The 23298-nt window shown below is 42.6% G+C and overlaps 1 protein-coding gene across 20 annotated transcripts in view; it reads right to left on the minus strand.

The window, feature by feature from the left end:
* Positions 1-22804, minus strand: part of NRCAM (neuronal cell adhesion molecule) — a 298298-nt gene extending 275494 nt beyond the window's left edge. For 19 of the 20 annotated variants that reach the window (XR_012156792.1, XR_012156791.1, XM_073328057.1 and 16 more), the window contains exon 1: positions 22675-22804. The gene's annotated coding sequence lies outside the window, so the exon portion shown is untranslated. Of the gene's footprint in view, positions 1-21785; positions 21928-22674 lie in introns of those variants that run through there. The other variant, XM_073328048.1, reaches the window with a different exon arrangement.
* Between the last annotated feature and the right edge of the window lie 494 nt (positions 22805-23298).

Consider the following 23298-nt stretch of genomic DNA (forward strand, 5'->3'; position numbering starts at 1 on the left):
CCGCCTCCTCCCCTGAATGCACCGCCCCGCTCTGCTTCTCCGTGCCCCCCACCGGCTTCCCGCGAGTCAGCTGTTTGGTGGGAAGCCTGGGAGGGCTGAGAAGCAGGCGGCAGCTTCCCCCTCAGGCCGAGGGTGGCGGAGGTGAGCTGGGGCGGGGAGCGGCCCTCCTCACACCCCCCCCACCCCAGCTTACCTCCGCCTCCCTGGACCTGAGCAGGAAGCCGTGGCCGGCTTCTCAGCCCGCCCCAGCTTCCCACGCGAACAGCTGATTCGCAGGAAGCCGGGGTGGGGGGGGCGGAGAAGCAGAGTGGGGTGGCGCATTCAGGGGAGGAAGAGGAGGCAAGCTGGGGCTGGGGGTGGGGCGGAGAGCTGCCGGTGGGTGCTCTGCACCCACCAAATTTTCCCCTTGGGTGCTCCAGGACTGGAGCACCCATGGAGTTGGCGCCTAAGGCACCACTTTTGCCCGGTTAAACTTAGAAGCCCTTTTAGAACTGGTTGTCCCTCACGGAACAACCAGTTCTAAAAGGGCTTCTAAATTTAACAACTGGTTCTACCGAACCGGCTCCAGCTCACCACTGGCTGGAGGTATATGAGACTCCCCATAGCCAACCTCCTTCCCTCTGCCCATACTGTCTTGTACTAATCAAGGGTTTGTTGCTAACCAGATAAAAGTGCTGTTTCATAACTCAGTGGACCATCTGTTTGTGGGGTTAATTCCTCTTTCCTCAAGGGTTGAAGGGAACCACCAGGTGATCTGGTCCTAGGGGGAGGTAAGGGTTCTCAGGCACATGGTTTGGAATTTGGGGTCTACTTAATGAAACCAGGGTACCTCCCACCACACTGGATTTTCAAAGTGTAAATTCCATACTTAACCATTTTAAGGGAGGTTTTCTAAGATGTTTCCATTTGTTACTTTCACCACTTGTCAAAGAGCCTACTCACAGCATTCCCACCTCCTCTGGTCTTGCCGGTTTTAGTGTTGCTCCGTATGGAGTCCTTCAATAACTAAATGTGAACTTCAGACTGAGGGGGTAGATTGAGCGCAACACAAGGCACTCCCTTCTGTAGAGGCAGCCTATGCTGTCATCATAACAATTCAACTCCTGGTTGACAGCACTAGAACCCATATTTTGATCCAAGTGAAACAGAATTCTGGCCATCAGGTCAGCTGCAATTAATCGTAATCTGCAACTTGTGCTCACATTTCTTATGAGAATGCATTACTAGCAGTTGAAAGAAAAAGAGAAAAGAAAGATAATGGTATTGATTCCCTTTAATTAAAACCAGCTGAAATTATAGTTTTCTTGCACACTTCTGATGTGCAATATTACATAAATATCCATTAAGTGCTCCCAGTGGTCAAAGTCATTACCTTCTGTATAGCCTCAATGCTGCCTCCTTCCGTCAGCCTATATCTAAAGGGTACACACTGCAGTGCACTAGAAGTGTTCCTCCACAGGAGTAGAGCAGCATAAATAGCTGGCTTGGTAGGGACCATGATGCTAGCACTAGGAAGCAGTATCACAGTTCTCCTCTGAGCATAGTTATCTCCTTACAAATGCTGACAAATCAGAGACAAAAGAATTAGTTCAAACTAGCATAAAAGTCAAAAATGTCAACTATTTGGCATCTTTCCAGTTAAATTTGTTAATAAAAAATGATTCCTCCATGGATTTCAAAGTCTTCAGCTTTCCAAAGAGAGTTGTATTACCTTAAAAGAAGGTAACTCTCCTTTCCCCTAATAGGGAGTGGCATATTATAAGCATTCACAGAATAAAGCACCACCAACAATGCAGTGCCACATGAAGCAACCCTTCTGTGCCAGCTGCAAGCTTCCTGAAATTTCATTTACCAAAAGGTCAAGAACTTGCAGTACTGGAAGTATGAGACTTTTCAGACATTCTTCGGAGTTTAATTGCTCATGACATTTTCCATGTACTTCAGTCCAAAACTAACAGTTCACTGATCTTGTTCATTGTACGACATTTTATCCCAAAAATGTCTCCTGTATACAGCATACATTAGGTGTTTTGTGGTGCTGTTTTGACAACTATGTAGAATGGCCATGTACATTCTTTGCCTTAGGAAAAGTACACAAAGTGATAGTCTGATACCTATTGAAGCGAAACTCAAAAACTAAGGGTACATTCATACTGCAGTTAGACACCTGGTGCTGGCCTGTGCCAGCTGACTCAGGCTTGCAGGGCTCAGGCTAAGGAGATGTTTAACTGCAGTGTAGACAATCTGACTCGGGCTACAGTCTGAGCTCTGGGATCCTCCTTGCATGGTCCTTGAGCCCAGGCTTAAGGCCAAGCATCTACACTGCAATTAAATAGTCCCTTAGCCTGAGCCCACAAGCCCAAGTCAGCTGGCACAAGCCAGCCATGGGTTTTTAAATTGCCAGGCAGACATACCCAAAGAGGCTATCCATTTTGAAAGCTATTAAAATAACTACTCACAGGTTTTAAATTCAACGCTTTAAACTGTGAAAAGAGAACTAAAAATATATCTAGGATTCCAATCAGAAGAACACCACTTTCCAAACTCAATGTACTAGGTTGTGTATAAAATGCAGGCATCTACCCCTAAAATGATCAAATATTAAAAGCACGGGTAATCCATCTTACATAAAGCCATTTGCATCCTGTAATCCTGTTAAAAATACTTATAATATCAGATCCATTTGATTATTAAATTCACTATTGTTATATCCAATCCACGAATTGCTCTCATCCAGTATATTTGCTGCTGGGTTTTTATGTCACTGTGTTTTTAAAATTAAGTCCAAGGCATCTAGAGATCAGGATATGCCTTTTTATATTTTGAAATACATCCGACAGACATGCAGCCACACACATCACATTAGTGGTGGGAATATTCTGCTGATAAATGTGAAATTTTTAATTAAAGTGATGTTTTTAAAATCCCATGATTATGCAATTTGTGTCTTTTACCACAATATCTGCCCTTTGCCCATCTGCTCCAGGACTATTTTTAACAAATAAACCACTGAGCACCTTCAAACAACTCCAAATTTTTAAAATAATCTACCAATTTTTTCCCCTAATTTCTTTCCAAATGTGGAATAGCTCTTTTCCTTCCATGAGATACTGTATCTTAAACCTCTCTGGATTCTTGAGAGGTTTAAGATACAGTATCTCATGTCACTGCAAGGCTAGAATGCGAGCTTTATACCACTGACAAGAGAAGATTTCCCAGCTTTCCAAAGAAACAAATAGCACTTGCTTCTAGCTCTTGGTGTCCAGAGTGATTTTCAGTTTAGAAAAGCTATTTTATATCATTTTAAGTTTTTGTGGCTTAGAATCATAGAATATCAGAGTTGGAAGGGACCTCTGGAGGTCATCTAGTCCAACACCCTGCCCAGAGCAGGACCAATCCCAACTAAATCATCCCAGCCAGGGCTTTGTCAAGCCTGAACTTAAAAACTTCTAAGGAAGGGGATTCCACCACCTCCCTAGGTAACGCATTCCAGTGTTTCACCACCCTCCTAGTGAAAAAGTTTTTCCTAATATCCAACCTAAATCTCCCCCACTGCAACTTGAAACCATTACCCCTTGTCCTGTCATCTGCTATCACTGAGAATAGTCTAGATCCATCCTCTTTGGATCTACCTTTCAGGTAGTTAAAAGCAGCTATCAAATCCCCCCTCATTCTTCTCTTCCGTAGACTAAACAATCCCAGTTCCCTCAGCCTCTCCTCATAAGTCATGTGTTCCAGACCCCTAATCATTTTTGTTGCCCTTTGCTGGACTCTTTCCAATTTGTCCACATCCTTCTTGTAGTGTGGAGCCCAAAACTGGACACAGTACTCCAGATGAGGCCTCACCAATGTCGAATAGATGGGAACAATCAGGTCCCTCAATCTGCTGGCAATGCCCCTACTTATACACCCCAAAATGCCATTGGCCTTCTTGGCAACAAGGGCACACTGTTGACTCATATCCAGCTTCTCGTCCACTGTCACCCCTAGGTCCTTCTCTGCAGAGCTGCTGCCTAGTCATTCGGTCCCTAGTCTGTAGCGGTGCATTGGATTCTTCTGTCCTAAGTGCAGGACTCTGCACTTGTCCTTGTTGAACCTCATCAGATATCTTTTGCCCAATCCTCCAATTTGTCTAGGTCCCTCTGTATCCTATCCCTACCCTCCAGCATATCTACCACTCCTCCCAGTTTAGTGTCATCCACAAACTTGCTGAGGGTGCAATCCACATCATCCTCCAGATCATTAATGAAGATATTGAACAAAACCGGCCCCAGGACCAACCCTTGGGGCACTCCGCTAGATACCGGCTGCCAACTAGACATGGATCCATTGATCACTACCCATTGAGCCCGACAATTTAGCCAACTTTCTACCCACCTTGTAGTGCATCCATCCAGCCCATACTTCTTTAACTTGCTGACAAGAATACTGTGGGAGACCGTGTCAAAAGCTTTGCTAAAGTCGAGGAATAACACGTCCACTGCTTTCCCTTCATCCACAGAACTAGTTATCTCATCATAGAAGGCAATTAGGTTAGTCAGGCATGACTTTCCCTTGGTGAATCCATGCTGACTGTTCCTGATCACTTCCCTCTCATCTAAGTGCTTCAGAATTGATTCCTTGAGGACCTGCTCCATGATTTTTCCGGGGACTGAGGTGAGGCTGACTGGCCTGTATTTCCCAGGATCCTTCTGCTTCCCTTTTTTAAAGATTGGCTCCTCTGAACTCTGTACATTTGGACTGATGGTAACTAAAGAAGGTCAAAAAAAATGTCCCAATAATACCTTTAAATCCTCTGTAAAACATTCCTAGAACAGGTTGTTTGGGTTTTTTTTACACAACATATGTGGCTTATAAAGAATACACAGTGGTGTGATTTAAAGGTTTTACTCACACTTTTTGAAATGACATGTACAACTCAGCCAATTTTTTTTCCACTCATTTGTAATGTGGTCATTCTGACTTCATGCAAATTAAATTAAACCTTTAGCCCACATCACACCATCATGTGCGCTTCCTCTATATACACACCATGCTGTGTTTATATGCCTCTTCTGTGAAATGATCTAAAGTAAAGCGTTAACACAATCTAAAAATGAGGGAAAGGACAGGAAAAAGCCCCAACAAATTTCAAGCCACTAGCAAAATGTCTTCCATTTATTTTCAAATCAAAAGTGTCCTCTTTAAATTTGCAAAATATGGCTGCTTCCAAGCTTTGAATTAATTTCTGCACTATTCAGCTCTATTGCTTCACTGTCTTATGCTTTCTAAGCACTTTAAAAAGATGTACGGTATTAAAAGGGATATCGGCACTATTATACATTTTACTTAGGATTTCTGGTTCTGTCATCAGGATAATGACTTCTGACTTTTTAGACTCTGCATTCAGGAACTGGATGATTGCCTTATTTAAAACAGTGCATCTATTATTGCCACTTACTGCATATAAAAATACAAGATAAGGTTGCAATTAAGATACAAAATGCCATCACATAAAAATGTAAAATAGTGTCCCTACACTTTCCCACAAATGTTTTCAACTTTGTCCATTAGGAAAAACAAGATAAGGAGAGAACTTTTAGACCACAGTTTGACAGAAAACTATCTGCTTAAAATGTTGTTTGGAGAGACAAAACTATATTCTCCCCTTTTGGGAAATGTTAATTTAAATTATTCCTCAAAACAACTCAACTGGCACAATCAGTTGAATTAACCTGCATTGGTGTTGCTTCACTCATGTTTAATGCATAAGCCTATTTTCTATTCTTCAGATTGCATTCTGAATACATCCTGGGGTAATACTTTAAAGTATATGGAAATATTTATAGTGTCAAAGTAGTATCGAACTATAAATGAATGAAAGAACAAGAGATCAAAGGCTTGATTCCTTGATTCAACATTAACTTCACTGTTAATTTCCATTTACACTGGTGCCAGATCAGTAACAGACCTCTAGTCTAAAGTGACTTTGAAATAACTGCACATACGCCTACACACTAGAACCGAACAGACAGTGTCCATGTTTATGCACATACTTTGATAGTTAAACATTTTTTTAAAGGGTACTGTTCACAGAAGTGAATGTGTACTATCTAAATTATTTGGGTCTTCACATATGCAGCTGGAGGATACAGAGAGAATATAGAATATTCAAATGAGGGTGCGCACCTGTCATTTGTTGTACAGGTTTGCAGGTTAAGAGTCTCATTGAATTGCCAGCTGCTCGAGCAGATAGCAGTTGCAGCCAAATCAGCTTCTTATCATTTCTGTACAGCCAAAAGATTGTGACACATTCTTTCAGATAGATACCTTGAACCATTATCCATATTGTTGTTGCTTCAAGATTAACCAACTGCAATGAACTCTACATAGGGTACACCTTTAAAAGGATGTGGAATCTGAGCCTGATGCACAGTGGCTGTTTAGTAAGCAGATATCCCATCTTAAGCATAGTGAGCCTGTGCTTCATGACCTGCACTGGGCTGCCTGTGTATTTCTGGGTGGCGTTTAAGGTGTTGGCCTTACCTTTTAGATCCTAAACAGCTTAAACCTCTATCTACCTGAGAGAATATCACCCTGTGCCATGACACCAAAGTTGAGATCAGCAGAGGAACCTGAGCTCAAGCACTGCTTATATAATTGAGAAGGGGCTGCTGGCCACGTTCTCTCTAAGAAAGCCCTATGAATTTTGAATTCGCTCCCCTCCCTTCATCCAAAATAGCTGCTTCTTGTATCACCATAAATCTCCAATAATTTGATGTTAAAATATCATTAAAAGCAGATGTGCACAGAAAGCTCTTTTACTTTGGATGCTTCAGAACTTCAGAGAATTAAATCCCAGCATTCACTTACTCCCTGAGCCAAATTTTATACTTGTAAATAAGCTACTGCATAATTAGATTTACAATAGGTTGTATCATTTATTCAGACTGTTGATGAAGTTAGTTAAGAGAAGAAGGCTGTTCTGGTCCTTCAAGTTGGATACTGGTGCTGTCTCACAAAGCCAGCTGCTGGGCATTTTATCTTCTTGACAATATAGTTCTTAGTCCCCGCACACTGAAGCTCTATTCAAAAATTAAACTAGCTGGGTATAAATACAAGCCTTCATTTTCTCAAGAGTGAATAATATTAACAGATACAAATCCTGCTTTTTTTTAAAAAACAGAAAACTTTCTGACAAGCAAGGTATTATACATAAAGGTCTTCTGAAGAAAGAAGTACTTTAAACAATACATGTTCTTTCATGTTGCATTTTAAAAGAATTTAAGATCTGCCAAACAACAGAAGAACAGGGTATTTATTATGCCTGATGTGAACATTTGGCAGGTCCTACTTTAATTTTTTTTAACTGCAACTAGTCATTTAATAATTTGCAATTACTAGTTTATATGAACATTTTCTTGTTTTCATACACAAACATCTATCTTTGCAGCAAATTTTTTTTAAAAGAGTATTTCTTCTGGGGGAGTTCCTGAACTGGTCACAGTCTTAGGAAAAAATGGGGAACTTTTTTTTAAGAAGGCTTTTAAACCTTGCATCTGCAATGACACACCTACAATTACAGCAGTGGTCACCAAGCAGTCAATCGCGATTGACTGGGAGATCCTAGAGGATCTCCCAGTTGATTGCGATCTCCGGTAGTGCAGTGTGGCTGCCGCTAAGGGAGACTCCCGGCCTACCCTGGCCCCACGCCACTCCCGGAAATGTCCAGCGCAGCCTCAGGGGCAGGGATCTCTTTCCACGCACTTCTCCTGCCTGCTAGCACAGCCCCCACAGCTCCCATTGGCTGGGAGAGCTGCGGGGGTGGTGCTTACAAAGAGGGACAGCGCAAAGAGCCACGTGCCCCCATACCTCACAGGGTCCGCAGGGGCCCATTGGTCCCTTTCAGGAGCATGGTGGAGCTGAGGTAGGCAGGGAGCCTGCCTTAGCCTCACTGCGCTGCCAACCGGGAGCTTCCGGAAGCAGGTGCTGCCTGGCTTGGAGGCCGCATGCCAATCCCCTTACCTGAGCCCCCTCCCGGAGCCAGCACCCCATACCCTCTTCTGCACCCCAAACTCTACCCTGAGACCCCTTCTGGAGCCAGCACCCCAAACCACTTCCTGTACCCCAACCCTCCTCTCCAGCCCTGACCCCACTCCCAGAGCCAACACCCTGTACTTGCTCCTGCACCCCAACACTCTGCCACAGCCCAGAGTCCCCTCCTGCACCCGAACTCCCTCCTAGAGCTTGCACCCCTCACCCCCTCCTGCACCCCAACCCCCTGCCTCAGGCTCAGCCCAGAGCCCCCTCCCACACTGCGAACCCGTTGGCCCCAGCCCAGAGCCTGCACCCCCTCCTGAACCCCAGCCCCCTGCCCCAGCCTGGTGAAAGTTAATGAGCGTGGGAGAGAGCAAGTGACCCGGGAGGGGGGAGGAGAATGGTGTGAGCGGGGCAGAGCTTTGGGGAAGGGACAGAGGCTGGGTTGCCCTTAGATTCAAAAAGTGATTTGGGGCATAGAAAGGTTGGAGACCACTGAATTACAGGCATACAAGATAGAATTTAGATGTCTAACTATTTTCTTATACCTGCGTTAAATGCCAGCATAGGATTGGAGAGGCAAAGGCCCCCAGGGAAAGACAAGAAAAAGAGCCTCAGGATGTGCTTATGATGGGGTGCTAATCCTTCTGCTTATGGGGGAAGGAAAACCAAAGCAGTCACATGCTGTCCTGAAGCTCCTGTTCTGCCACTAGTGGTGCTTGTTTGGAGAATAAGGGCAAACACTGAATAATGGCAACAGCTAAATCCTCAATCTATTAACTAGTAAGGCCTATGTTCCTGAGTATTACTTACAGCATTGCAAGTTTTTTTTCCATTTTGAACAATGTGTCCTTTTGCGAGAAGAAAATGCTCAAAGTTAATCTCAAAATTTGGGTTTGGTGGTTCATTTTTGTCAACCCACCTCCCAACTGATAATTTCAAGGTTTTTATTTTTCCCTTTCAGAAAAACAGTGGGTTATTTTGAGGTCAAAAATATTATTAAAAATAAAAAACACAAGAACCCTGGTCAGTCAGAAAATGCTTTGCCCATCTGTTTTCACAAACATTTAGGGCTTATAGGTGGTTCAAGAAACAACTGAAAGGCTCTCTAAACATTACACACCAAAAATCAAAGGATCAGTGTTGCAAGGCAGACTATTTAAATATACTAACTGCATTTGGTATTGCAAATTGTAGTTCAGTGTATGAGCACTCACAGCATCAAATGGGTTCCAAATACTACTACTATATATCAAAATAAACAAGCACACACACATTTAAGGTACGGTCAGAAATGTAGCTTATTGCATACTCTAGCCATCACAATTGGATAATTGTTTAGATACAGTCTACAGTGTTATTCTGAATATTAATTCACACAACCACAGTTAAAACCTGCAACTGATAAAAGAATATATTGAAATAATTTACGTACATGTTTTATAAAATTAATTGTGATATCCACCTTTCATCATCTAGTAGATGTTAGACATATAAATCTACAGGTTTCAGAGTAGCAGCAGTGTTAGTCTGAATTCGCAAAAGAAAAGGAGTACTTGTGGCACCTTAGAGACTAACAAATTTATTTGAGCATAAGCTTTCACGAGCTACAGCTCACGCACACGAAAGCTTATGCTCAAATAAATTTGTTAGTCTCTCAGGTGCCACAAGTCCTCCTTTTCCTATATAAATCTACGTATCAGCATTATTTCTGCACCTTACACTACTGAACATGTTTCTCTGCTAAACTGCAGTGTCATTTCAAATACTCTAACCATTAAAGCACTGGAGAACCTATGCAGTCTATTATTTAAGCAAGACGGACTCCTTTAGAGGTTTTTAACATTTACCAAAGATGAAAGAAAGGTCACACAATATTCTAGCTAGTTATTAAAAGGCAGGGTCCCCTCTCATGGATGTTTATTTTATGTTTTATTTATTTCTGTGCATAACTAGGCTATAGAGTCTAATTTCAAATCCTCTTCTATCTATTCCCTCAATCTGAGTGCAGCAGATCACGCTGCAAGAGGATTTTTGAGATCTGTACTGCCCTTGCAAATTAGTGTTCACAGTGCTTTCATTTCCTCCTACAAATGCTAACATGTATGGTGAGCTTGTCTACAACAAGCATCTACAAGCACTAGTTCCAGGATAAAATTGTTTGTTACCCTAGCCTAAGCCTAACTGACAATCAATTAACTCCAGGTAAAAACAGTCCAGCATAGACATACCCTTTGGGCCACACACTCACCCACTCTTAGCTTCACACCTACTTTTATACAGTCCTTTGAGCTTATTATGGTCTTTCTATTTTTTGATTGCCATTTACCTGCTATTTCCTCCTCTTTCAAATTTATCTTCACATTTTACTGTATTCTATTTAGGTTTTTATACTGTACCCATTACTGTCATCTGTGACTCTTTTCCCATTATTCCTGCCTATGTTGGCTCCCACACCAATGATTTCTCCACCCCCTCCCTTATTTCAACTGTTATATCCTACCTTGGCTGGTCTATGTTGTAAACTTTTTTGGTCAAAGGCTGTTGTGTCTATTATTTTCCCTACAGAGCACCATTAACATTGACAGTACTAAATATGAAAAGGAGTACTTGTAGCACCTTAGAGAGACTAACAAATTTATTTGAGCATAAACTTTCATGAGCTACAGCTCACTTCATCGGATGCAACTAACACGGCTGCTACTCTGAAACCTGTCAGTACTAAATATGATTATCTGAAGTACACTACTCATATGTTCTTGGCTTAATGTTCTCTGCTCCAGCTAAACAGACTCCCTAAATCCCTTCCACCAAATGTACAGAGTCCCAATGTAACAGACTGCAAACACTGTGCATCTTCCAAGGCAACAGTTCCTTCTTTCCCTTTTCTTCTCTCACTTTCTCAAAGAACTTACCACAGTTCAACAAAGCCAACTCAGTAACTCTAACAGTTCACTCCACTATGTCAAAATTAGCTTCTAAACACTGAAATACACTGAAAGCACAAACCTGAGACAACCCAGAATTCATGTAGTATCAGACAGTCTGACCAATAGAGTCACCAATATATTCCAGAAAATGTTGGCTCAACTCCCCATGTATACGCACTACCCTAACTTAACTGCACTGAATCCTCCTCTAATTTACATTTTGCATCACAAACTGTCATGGATCAAGATGGTATTTGTGACAGTCTGTATTCCTATGTTCTCCCCTTTTACAAGATGATAAATTTTGTACAAAGGATGCCTCGTGAAGTATCATCTGAAAACTCAATCTGCTGATCATTGTTGTCCTGGTAAAATATCTGTGGCAACGTTCTATGTAAATCTATAAAATTCTACTGTATGATATCACTGAGACATGTTCCAAGTTTAGAAAAGCAGGCATAAACCAGTTTCCTCAGAGACAAAAGGCAAACTGACACCTCATCCAGGTGTCAACAAAATCAAATTGACAATCACCTGGTTAACCGGCCATTCTTTGGCAGGGAAAAGGGTGTGAGCGAGAAATTTACATCTTGGCAAAGGAACAGCTGGATGTTCCCATCCCCACTGACCTTCTGTCTCCTAAACCCCAGCTGGAGATTATTTTCAAAGAAAAAAAAAAGAATGATAAAGGGAACAGATGACCCAAAATACTCTTCCCTTTCTCTCTGCGCATGGCATCAACACCACCTTAAGGACAAGGAAAGTAACACTGAACTGGGGGAGGAGTCCTCGCTGAAAGGGTTCCAGCCAGCAAGACTGCTGAACCACGTGGTGAGAGAGACCCTTTGTTTTGAATTCATTTAGCTTGTTAAGTTAGACGATAGGGTTTTTTTACCTTTTATTTTCTTGTAACCACTTCTTACTTTTATGCCTCATTACTTGTAATCACTTAAAATTTTTCTTCCTGTACTTAATAAACTTGTTTTACTGTTTTATCTTAACCAGTGTTTGGATTGAAGTGTTTGGGAAACTCCATCTGAGATAACAGGGTTTGTGCATATCATTTTCTATTAATAAAATGACAGGCTTTATATGAGCTTGTATTGTCCATGAGAGTGCTGGGCAGTAGTAAGATGCACATTTCTGGGGGCAAGTGGGGGACTGGGAATTTGCTGGTATTACTCTGCAATGTAATTCATGAGTGGCTGGCTGTAGCACTCATACAATATAACTGGGAGTGATTTACATACTGGAGGTTGTGTGGGCACAGTTCAGGAGTGGTTGCTCTCACAGCGAAACAGTATAAAAGGCACCCCAGGTTAGAGGATTGAGAGGACACAGGTGTCCATCAGTCCAGACTGTACCCTGGTAATGTCACAGTACAATCATACAAGATGCAAGTGTAAGCCTCAGACGGAAGAATAAGGATACAAACAACCAGACTGCTTTCTGATGTGTTCAAAAAAAGATTTGGAGATATGGAACAAAAAAAACATATTGTGTTGTGTGCCCCAAGCCCCATCTGGACCCAAGGAAAAAGAAAACACAGCAAACTCAAAATATACACTATAGATTTTAATCAGTAAGTCGGTATAAGATTCCCAAATCGAATAAGCTGCAGAGGCAAGAAGCCAGGACAGAACAAATTAGAGTAATGGTCTGATGGCAGACTGTAACTGCAGCCACTCACAAATCCTTTTGCTATCACAGGATTGCACATGTGCTACACATCTCAATCATCACAGAATTATAGAAATTAGAGCGGAAAAAACAAATATATAGTTCGTATTAAGTTTCTCAATCTCCATATCTGTATAGACTTGTTTCAGAGTGTTTTGTCCTGGCTATTTGTAAATGACTCAAGTGGCAGAACTTCCATTATTTGCCTTTGGAGACTATTCTATAGTCTAATACAAATATGATTTTTTTGATATTCAGAACAAGCTTTCCTTTGCTTAATTTGATCTAGTTTCTCCTACTTATACCATTTTGGATCACTCTAAACAATTGCTCTCCTTCCCTACTCTTACACAGCTCTTTTTATCTCTCCATAACTCTATGTTCTTTTTTCAAAAACTTAGCCCCAATATGAATGTGATGCATAATCATCACAATCTGGATCAAGAAACTAACTAGTCAATGGCCAGCTCGTGTTAATTGACCTGCAGAGAACAACAGATGTGTGATTAAGTTATATTTTAAATAAATAAATGCTTTTTAAGAGATTTAGTAGAACTTGTACTATTCTGCTACAGTGAGATCTTGCACCAACTTGCTCTGTTTGGCAGTCCAGATAAATTCTGATTGGCAGTTAATTGTGCCATTCATAAAAACAGTGCTTTGATGTTTTTACAAGAATCATAGTTTTGCATTTTGTATTTTTGGAAGCCATGTGTGTTTACATGGTTTGCTGCTGACTATGTAAATAAAACTGGTATTATAAATTGCAAACATTCCTATGAGCTTCTAATTCCTACTCTAAAAGGGTCCAGGTTTTAATCCATCACCTACAAGTTTTGGAATATTTCATATTTCTATTTAATTGCATTTATTTTATATCATTTACTGTATAAAATATTCCTTTATCAACTGCTGTTTTACAAGGAATCTCCCCTTATTTTTTTTTTTATGTTTTCATTTGGCCTTGGATTACAATAGATACAGTCAAGAAGGGACGATAAAACCAGGTTATATGTTCCACCCTATGAAGGTTTCTCTGAACTCTTCCTTGGCCAAGAGCAAGCTTTCTATTTTGCACATCAAAATGCTTCTAGCTCATCTTTCAATTCAACTAAGAAAAAAATCCCACATGAATATTCATGTCCCTCTTGTAGGTCCCCATTACTGTCATGCTTGCTTTTTAAAGGTACAGCACTTGAAACAGAAGATCACGGGGGTTTAGGTTTTGTGAAACCCTAAAGAAATATTTCTAATTATTTTAAATGTTCTAACAATATACAGAAGTGATTTAAACAAACCAGTTAATGGAAATTACTCAGAATGTGTTAAACATATATCAATTTGTTCTGTAGCATAGATGAAACTCAACTATATTCCTTTCTGGCCTTTGTCTACTGTCAGCATCTCATCAGTCTTCTCCCTCTGCACCTTTATGAACTGGACTTTCATCTTCTCTGTTCCAAGCCCGTAGTCTCTGCTCTCAGTTCTTTCTCCTCCAAGACCCCATCTTCCTGATTCCACTATGCTTTTTTCCAGCCTCCCTCTAGTTTCTGTTTGCTACAGGCACCTTCTTCTCAATTCTGTCTCCTCCATTCTAATCCCACCGCTGGACTATACAGCTTGCTCCACAACAACATTTTCTAAGTGGTCAGCATTTTTCAAATACAGTTGCCTGAAGACAGGCACCTAAGGCTGTATTTCCTGACCAGACTACATTTATTCGTTTAGGTTTATAAAAGGTAACCAAGACATGGTCTGAGAAACTCTGCTGCCACTACAAGATTTAAAGATAAAACTAGGGAGAATAACTTTGAATTAGGGGTTGGCTTCAAATATTCCAGCCCAATCAAACTGAGAAGGGAAAAGTATGCAAACCCTGTCCACATGTGCCACACAATATCTGAAATTCCCTTCCGAAAACAGAAGGACAAAACACTTATATGGATGCCTATATACCGTAGCGATGGGCACGCTATAAATATGTAAGACAAATCTTTCTATCGACATTAACTTTTGAGCTAGGCCTGGCATTTTATTTTTAAGTCACAAAGAGTCACCAACTCTCAGCTCACTTCTGCAGCAACCAAAACTGAAATGCACGTTTCTCCTCTCACTTACATGGATACAAAAGCCAGCATAACTCTACTGGAGTCACTCCTAATTTACACTGATGGGAGAAACAGGAGAATCAAGCCTCTTCATTGTGCATGTGAATTATATATATGCACACATTCAGTTTTTTTAATTTTGATATCTGTTGCTGTACATACTGGACCAAATCCATCCCTAGTGCTATGCTGACAACTCTCACAATCTGATTGCTGTACTTAAAGCTCCAGCTTCTGGAGACAATTATATGAGAATCTCAGCTTTCATTTTAAAAGGATGAAGTTTCTAGTCACCATGTTTTCATGGAAAAGCTTAACATATGTGACACAATTTGAATCCTGAAAGCACAAAATCCAAAAGACAGATAAAAGGAATGCATTTTTTTTTCAATCTCATGATTTCTTGGGGATTAACATAATTTTTGAATTTGTCAGTACTGCTAGTAACATTCCATTGACTTGAGTCAGATCCTCAACCTCACTCCAGCCCCTATGTACTAGGTAAAAATGCCAGAGCAGTGTAAAGAGTCTCTAAAAGTCCCAGCTCTGGATGGGGAAGTATCAGCCAATACAGCAATTGAGGATAACAGCAGCAGGCTGTCCTTCCAAATACCCCCTCACAAGCTCAACTAGCCAAGGAGTGTGCTGGGGCAGGAAAAAGAGCATCAGGACCAGGGCCACACATAGTGCTGTGGAGAGTCTGGACAGCACATGGGACTGTCTAAATCAGTCATTTTCAAACTTTTTTTCTGGTGACCCATTTGAAGAAAATTATTGATGTCCGAGACGCAACAGAGCTGGGGATGAGGGGTTTGGGGTGTGGGAGAGGCTCAGGGCTGGGGTCAGGAATGAGGGGTTCAGGGTGTGGGAGAAGATGCTGGGCAGGGTTGGGGGGATGGCGTGCAGGTTCTGGGGTGGGGCCGGGGATGAGGGGTTTGGGGTGCAGGAAGGGGCTCCGGGTTTCAGAAGCTCAGGGCTGGGGCAGAGGATTGGGGTGTGGGCTTACCTCGGGGGCCTCCTGGCACAGCAGGGGTACTAAGGCAGTCTTCCTACCTGTCCTGGCACTGCAGACCACGCTGCACCCCAGAAGTGGCCAGCAGCAGTTCCGGCTCCTAGGTGGAGGCGCACAAGTGGCTCCACGCGGCTCTCACCTGCAGTCAGTGCCACCCCCCCCCCAGATCCCATTGGCCAGGAACCAGCCAATGGGAGAGCGCAGCCAGTGCTTGGGGCACGGTGCAGAGCCCCATAGCCCCTGCTGCCTACGAGCCACACCTGCTGCTGGCCACTTCCAGGGCGCAGCGTGGCATCAGAACAGGTAGGGATTAGCCTCCCTTAGCCGGGTAGCACTTCCGACAGGACTTTTAATGACCCAGTCGGCAATGCTGACCAGAGCCACCATGACCCAGTGCCTTACATCCTGCAGTACTGGGTCACGACCCGCAGTTTGAAAACCACTGGTCTAACTTACACTATGTGCTACTCCAGCCACCAGAGTTACCAGCCTTTCCAGAGGGGATAATAGCTGCATTAAATTATTACAAACATCTTTTAACAGCCCTTTTTTAACTGACAGATTGTACTCTCAGGGAAATGATAGGAACATGCACTGTTAACCTTTAAATGACCTGTTTTAAGCACTGGTAATGCCCCACATAACTGAACTGAAAATCTGCCAATACCTAAGCAATTCTCTTTCTACTTTCTATTCCTTTTACTGTTCTTCTCCCAAGTAACTAATCTTTTCTGCTTCTGAACTTCTTTCTGAGGATTCTACCTTTCCTCCTGATCTATTCTATTTTTCACTTTTACCTTCATTAGCTATCTTTTCCACTGTTTCTCCAATTCATACCACAATTTTACATGCCAATTGGTTTCCAAAAGTGTACATTCTTCTTCAATCCATTCAACTCTCAATGCTCCATCAAAAACTATTGTCCTTTCTCCTCAAATCTCTTACATATTTTATTCTCAATTCTCTCACTTTCATTGCTACTTTCTATTCAAGTCTCCAATACTTTTTGCCCTTGACCCTTTCATTTACATGATAGCCTTTCACATAATAGATGTTGCTCTCTATCCACCAACTTCTACAGCCTTTCCTTTCCACATACACTTTCCATACTACAGTAATATCCCCAGTGAGAATAGCAGGAGAAGAGGTTGTCATCACTCAGTGCCTTCTGTTAAATGATTCATCCTTACAGGTGAGTTAACACACTACCATTGAGTTCTCGGTCACAAAACGTTGTGTGAAGTTAATTTGTGCATCTACTGGTCATATACTGTACCTTAGTCTGTCCAAACCCTGTAGCAAATTTTGATTTTTTCTTCAATCAATGTAATGCATTTAAACCATTAAATGTCTCTTTATTGATGTTTTTGCTAAAAAAATGTTTTGCTGATCTTCATATTGGTGTAAACGGCATCTTACTGACCACTTTAAAAAAAAGAAAAGACAGGTCCCTTCCCAGAGTATTTTACAATCTAAATTAAACAAACAGCATGGATGACAACAAACAGGAATGGCGAGATATTGAGGGGGACGGGAAAATGAGAAACAATTGTTATAATAGTGAAAAATCATGGTACGCTAATTTTTATAAGCATCTTGGTAACCCCTTTCTGGGATAATTATGTTTTAAAATTAATATATTCATATTTGGGGACATTGTCTAAATTGAGGACCTGAATACAGGTCAGTGGTATTAATGTATCCAGCAATTAAGTTACAGATCAACTCTATTTATTCTAAGGCAAAAATTAAACTACAGCAATAATTGTATTTAGAAATAGCTGAAATAAAAAGGTCTCAGTATATTTTAATGGTGCAGGCAAACAACACCTAATTAGGGCTAACTTATTCTTCCTTATGCCTCACCAAAATTCAGAGATCTTATGTTTAGATTTATAAAAAAAACAGAAGAGAAGCCAAGTTAGCCTTAATTGTGTCTTGTTTAACTGACAATTTGAAAGGCAAACTCTTTTTTAATGCGGCTGTTTTTTAAAATTATCACGTCTATTTCTGAACTGTTCTTTTTCCTCATTTGACTTTTTTTATTTTTTGCACAGAGATTTGGATCAAATACTAAGTATAGTTGCTCAAAGAAGAAAAAGGGTACTGTGAGCTCTTACAGGAAGATTTTATAATTCAAGCTGTTATGCTTCATACTAAAAGTTAACAAGGAGAAAGCTGTAATCACATTATGAATTGAACCATTTCAAAACTGAAACAACGCAGGAAGTAACAGAAGATCCAGATGAACATTTCTATATGTATTCAACAAGCACTACAAGAGGAAAGCTGAAGAGTGGTCAAGACGAATATTTGCAATGCAGTTAGACTAGACGAGTAAATCTGACTGTATGCCAGCTGCAAGGGCTTGCCCTTAATTTACACAATCAAATGTCTAGTTTTGCACAGTGTCTAGCATCACTACCAACAATCTTAAAAATCTCATCAGATAACTCTACTTTTACTGAGCATTTTAATCAGGGACTGAACACATTTCTAGCTATACTATGTAGCGCACTCTTTCTGTTGGTCCACCACCATCTGTCACTTATAGCTTCCAGAAATACAAAATTTTTCACTTCATACAAACGCACTCTGCACTTAAACTAAGCTATCATTCAAATTCCGACATGAGAGCTGAATTCCTTTTCTAGTGTTCTTCAACTCTGACCCAACTATACCCACTCCTTCACTGAAAAGGGCAAAGACAACAACCCAGCAAGTGGGACAGGCAAAACAGACCTCCTTTGTTCACTTCTTTTTTTTCTTTCAGTTTTCTATTGAGGTAAATAACTGAAAAGCTCAGCCAGCCTTCAGTGGCTCAGAAGAATGCAATATAGCTAGCTTGCAACTATGCTTTCCTGATCAACAAACAGTATGATGAAACTTAGGGAGCATCATTTCAACCTTAAAGAACAATGTACTGAAGCTCAGAACATCTTTTAAATTATAGTAGGAATAGTACAATTTACAATATTAATCAAACATGTATACATAAAGTGACAATATCTTTAATGTTAACAAACAATAGGCACTATTTGCTTGCTATCTTAAAATTCAGCAAATCATCACTATAAAGAAAATATACTGAATTTTCTACATGCTATCAGCCCACTCAAGAAGGCAATATCAGATCCACTGCATATTGCAGAGCAGATGACCTGCTACTTCATTCCCTCAGTTTACACTCCTAGGATATGCATTTTTCAGTGTTACTTTCCATTTCTTTCCTGCTCTGTACATAAAACAGAACATAAACATACATGCAGTAAGAACTATTACCAGCCTGTCCTAATGCCACTTAATAACAATGTCGGCTTCAATTGTGTTTGGCTTTGTTATCTGACAGCCAAGAAAAACACAGGGTAAATAATATCTCAATTCAAGGTGATTTGGGGAAACTATGTAGCTACATATATGCAAAACAGATTTATTTAGCGTTGCTTTTTGATATTTATTCTGTAGTTTAATCTGTGTAATAGGCCAGTTAGCCTTTTTAGGACTCAGTATTTCTTATATTCAAATAGTAACTATAGAGATTCACTTCTTTGGATAAAAAAAAAAATCATCACCTTTGTTGAATTGAAATTTCAATCCTGCACACCAATAAAACAGGTGAATTAGGGTGATGCTGTCGCTCTCCCATTAACTCTGCTGAACAATTATAATCTTGTAGTTAAAGCTTATGCTGTCATCTTTGCAGAGTCCACAGTAGAAGGCAATACCCCAACACAGCAGGATCTAACTAGCAGCACCAGCAAAGTAGTAAACACCCACCTGAATGTTTACACCATTATCCTTTTCTCTCTTACAACCCTTCTCTCTAACAACAACAGAATTAATATCAGTTAGACAATCTTTTCCACACTAGAGAAAAAGCATGCTAAGTAATGGTCAGATTCTGATGCCCTTACTCACAAGGAGTGTTCTCTTATTTTGCCAGTATTCCCATTGAGGTCAGTGAGACTAACTGCATAGTAAGGGCATCAGACTCTTTCCCCATATATTCTCCCAACTGGTAATATTTTATTTCAATGGCCTCAGCATAAAAAAAATCCTATATTTACATTAATTTTACATCATAGATTAGATATAATTTCAGACATTTCTGACTTCAAATATTTGTTTTTGTTGTAATTTGTATTAAAAATATTCACTTGTTTAACCATTTAAGTCATTTGCTCAGTAATTAAACATTTTAAAATGAGTACAGCCATCAACTAATTGCATATAGATTTCCCTGAAATGCTTATAATATAACCTACCTCAAATACATGGAAATATAAGAGATAAAATAGTTTGAATTAAAAATAGAATGTCTGTTGCCCCTGCAAATTGGTTTTCAAATAAATTTTTATATCAATATTGTACCATCTGAACAACTTCTTCCATTTTTCAGCTCACATATTTATAGATATTTGTTGACCAAAGTTTGAGACTTTTCTCTCAGCACATCTGGAGAACTGAAATCTAAAATGAGGCCCAATGATACTGAGTAATGCCCAGCTCTGCGCCTAGCCCTATCAATTTCAGTTTTAAAGTGTAATGTTAATTATGTCAAACAACTGGAAAAGATGAAGAAGTTGATCATATGGCTACTGGAATTAATGGAAGTTTTACCATTGACTTCAATGAGTGCAGGATTAGGTTTTAAACTTTTATCCACTGTTCCACACTATGTACTAAACACATTTTTAATTTGAGTCTAAACAGCAAAGCAACAGAGAAGGAAATACTACAAGGCTGAAGAATGGGAACACCAGTGAAAGTGCTAATCTTCACTGCCTCAATCAAAAGGTTTTGTCTGAGTAAAGAGTGCAAAATTGGACGCTACATAAGCAGAAAAATTCACATCCCTAACAGTATTAGACTCCCAAACTACAGTCTCACACTATTGTTATGTTCTTTACCTCACAATACAAACACCAAAGAAACGTTTTGCACTACCTTTCTTAATCGGATGGCCAATAGGGATCAGCGCTGGCGATTTGACAGAAGCACAATATCGTCTTAAATTTTTAACAGCTTGGAAGTCTTGTGATTTTTCCTGATAATCAAATATAACTTACTATTGAACTATAAGGCCTTGATTGAAATACATTCAACACTTCAAAAATAACCTTTTGTGCTCGATGGTATAGTAGCAGATCAAGGTCAGGTTAATTATTACTTTTTAACTAAAAGGTAAATACTTTTGCCACACCGACTTTATGTTCATTTTCTGCCAGTTAGCATTAAAAGGGAAGAAGCAGAGAAAAGGTGCAGATGAACACCGCAGTATCTATGTACTGTTAAGTTGTTGCAACCATACAGTATACTGTATTTCCCGGTATGTGCATATAAATTTAACCACAAGGAAAATGCCGAAAGGCATCTTTGGGTTAAAAATAAAATGGTTCTACTAAATACATTGTACACTCCCAAACTACAATGATACATTTGACAGGTTTCAAATTAAACTAGATTGTGCTGGTCGAATGGCCGTCTGTATAACGAAAAGGAGGACTTGTGGCACCTTAGAGACTAACCAATGTATTTGAGCATGAGCTTTCATGAGCTACAGCTCACTTCATGCTCACGAAAGCTCATGCTCAAATAAATTGGTTAGTCTCTAAGGTGCCACAAGTACTCCTTTTCTTTTTGCGAATACAGACTAACACGGCTGTTACTCTGAAACCTGTCTGTATAACAGGATACAGCTAAAAAGAAAAAACAGCACTAATGATAATTCACTAATGCTTTAGTAGCAGCGAATGATCCCCCAGCAATAGGTCCAGTACTCATGAGAAAACTGCTCTAAGGACAGGAAAAGCGTTTAACAGCGTGCAGGGGACTCTTCAACCCTAATCCCATGCAGTTTGCTACTTCAGCATAGACAGCTCCTTCCGTGTATTGCCAGGGAGACAGGAGGAGGAGGAGGAGGAGGAGGAGGGGGCGGGGTGGCGTGGGTGGGAGGACAGGGCAGCAGCTACAGCGGCCTGCCTGAGCCAAGGGAGGCAGCTCCTTCCCTTCGCCGTTGCGCATTTGCAACCCACTTACGTGCAAGGGTGCGAAAAGGCGGCCTGCGGGAGGCAGGGGAAGCGGGCGCCCCGCCAAGCAGGCAGCCTGTTGCCCCCTGCTCTGCGCGTGAAATGGCGACCTCCCCGGCTCAGCGGAGCGCGCCGCGTGCGAGGCCAGCCCGGCGGGGCTGGATCCCGGTCCGCGGAGACGGAGCGCGACGCGCGCAGCGTCTCCGGCCGTGGCCGGGCGGGGGCAGCAGGGATGGGAGAGACTCTCCCAGTCCCAGCATCAGTGCGGGCGTCGGCACGGTCAGGCTGCCCCCGCATGCACCCAACTGAGCACCGCACACCGGCCCCCAGGCAGCTCCAGCCACCTGCCGCTGGCAGACCGTGCCCCGGCACCAGGCAGCCCTCCCAGCCCGCCCCTGTAGCGCTGCCCCGGCGGGAAGGAGCCTGGCCAGGGCCAGGCAGGGGAGCCACACAGGCACCCCCACCCCGGGGCGGCGGGCAGCGCGCCGATAGGGAAACACACACACGCCTGTGCGCACGTCCCTGGAGGTGGGTGTATAAACAGCTCCCTACACAGCCCGGGGCCACCGCACACCCATGCAGGTGCCTTGCTCACGCGCACACAAACCCTGGGGGACTGGACGCCGGTCTCGCCCGCCAGCCGCCCCGGAGCAAGGCTCCAGCAGACCCCTCCGTGCCCGCCGGCCCCCGCCCTGCACAGCCCCGGCGGGGGCGGTCCAGCTGGGCGCGCGCCCGCCGGGCTGCCTGGGCATTTGGGGGCAGCCGGCGCAGGACACCGGGAGGCGGAGGGTCGCGCGTTCCCCATGCCCGGCGCTGCAGCGGCGCCACCTCTCCCCGCTGCCACAGGGCCCGGCGAGGCGGCGGCCTCTCCCCAGGCTCCCCCCGCGGACGGTACTCACGGGTGGCTGCGGCCCCGCTGCCCGGCTCGGGGTGGTGGTACGGCGCGCACCTCCCGCGGCGAGCCCCTGGCCCTCCTCCCCGCTCGGCAGGCTGGAGCAAAGCGCGCCGGCAGGCGCGCTCCCAAGCCTATCCCCTCCCCACCGCCCCCGACAGTGCTGCGGGGCGCGCGCCCGCCCGCCTGGAGGGAGCTGAGCAGGCTGGGAGCGCGCGCGCGCGTGCCCGCCGGACAGACGGCAGCGGCCGGCGACGAGCTGCTGCTCTGCCCCGCACACCTGGCCGGGGGGGAGGCGGCGCGCCCCGGGCGCCTGGGCTCGTTAATGCCACGGTGCGCGCGCCTCGGCTCAGGAGGTTGTGCAGCGCAGATACGTGAATACAATTGTCCCGGCCACTTGTCACAGCCCGCGAGACGGAGAACAGCCACTCGTATCCCAGGCGTGTGCGCTAAGGAAAGGTGACCCTAGACATCTACCGCTGCTACAAGGATTTCCCACATTGGGGGGAGGGGCTATTCCACCTGAAACATTTTTTTTTTCTAAACAGACTAGTCCGTCCCCCAGTGTTTAGTAAAGAATAAACCAAACCGCCTTTTCTTATATGTCTACACTATGAAATTAGGTCGAATG

This window comes from Lepidochelys kempii, chromosome 1, assembly GCF_965140265.1.
Source record: "Lepidochelys kempii isolate rLepKem1 chromosome 1, rLepKem1.hap2, whole genome shotgun sequence".
NCBI lineage: Eukaryota > Metazoa > Chordata > Testudines > Cheloniidae > Lepidochelys > Lepidochelys kempii.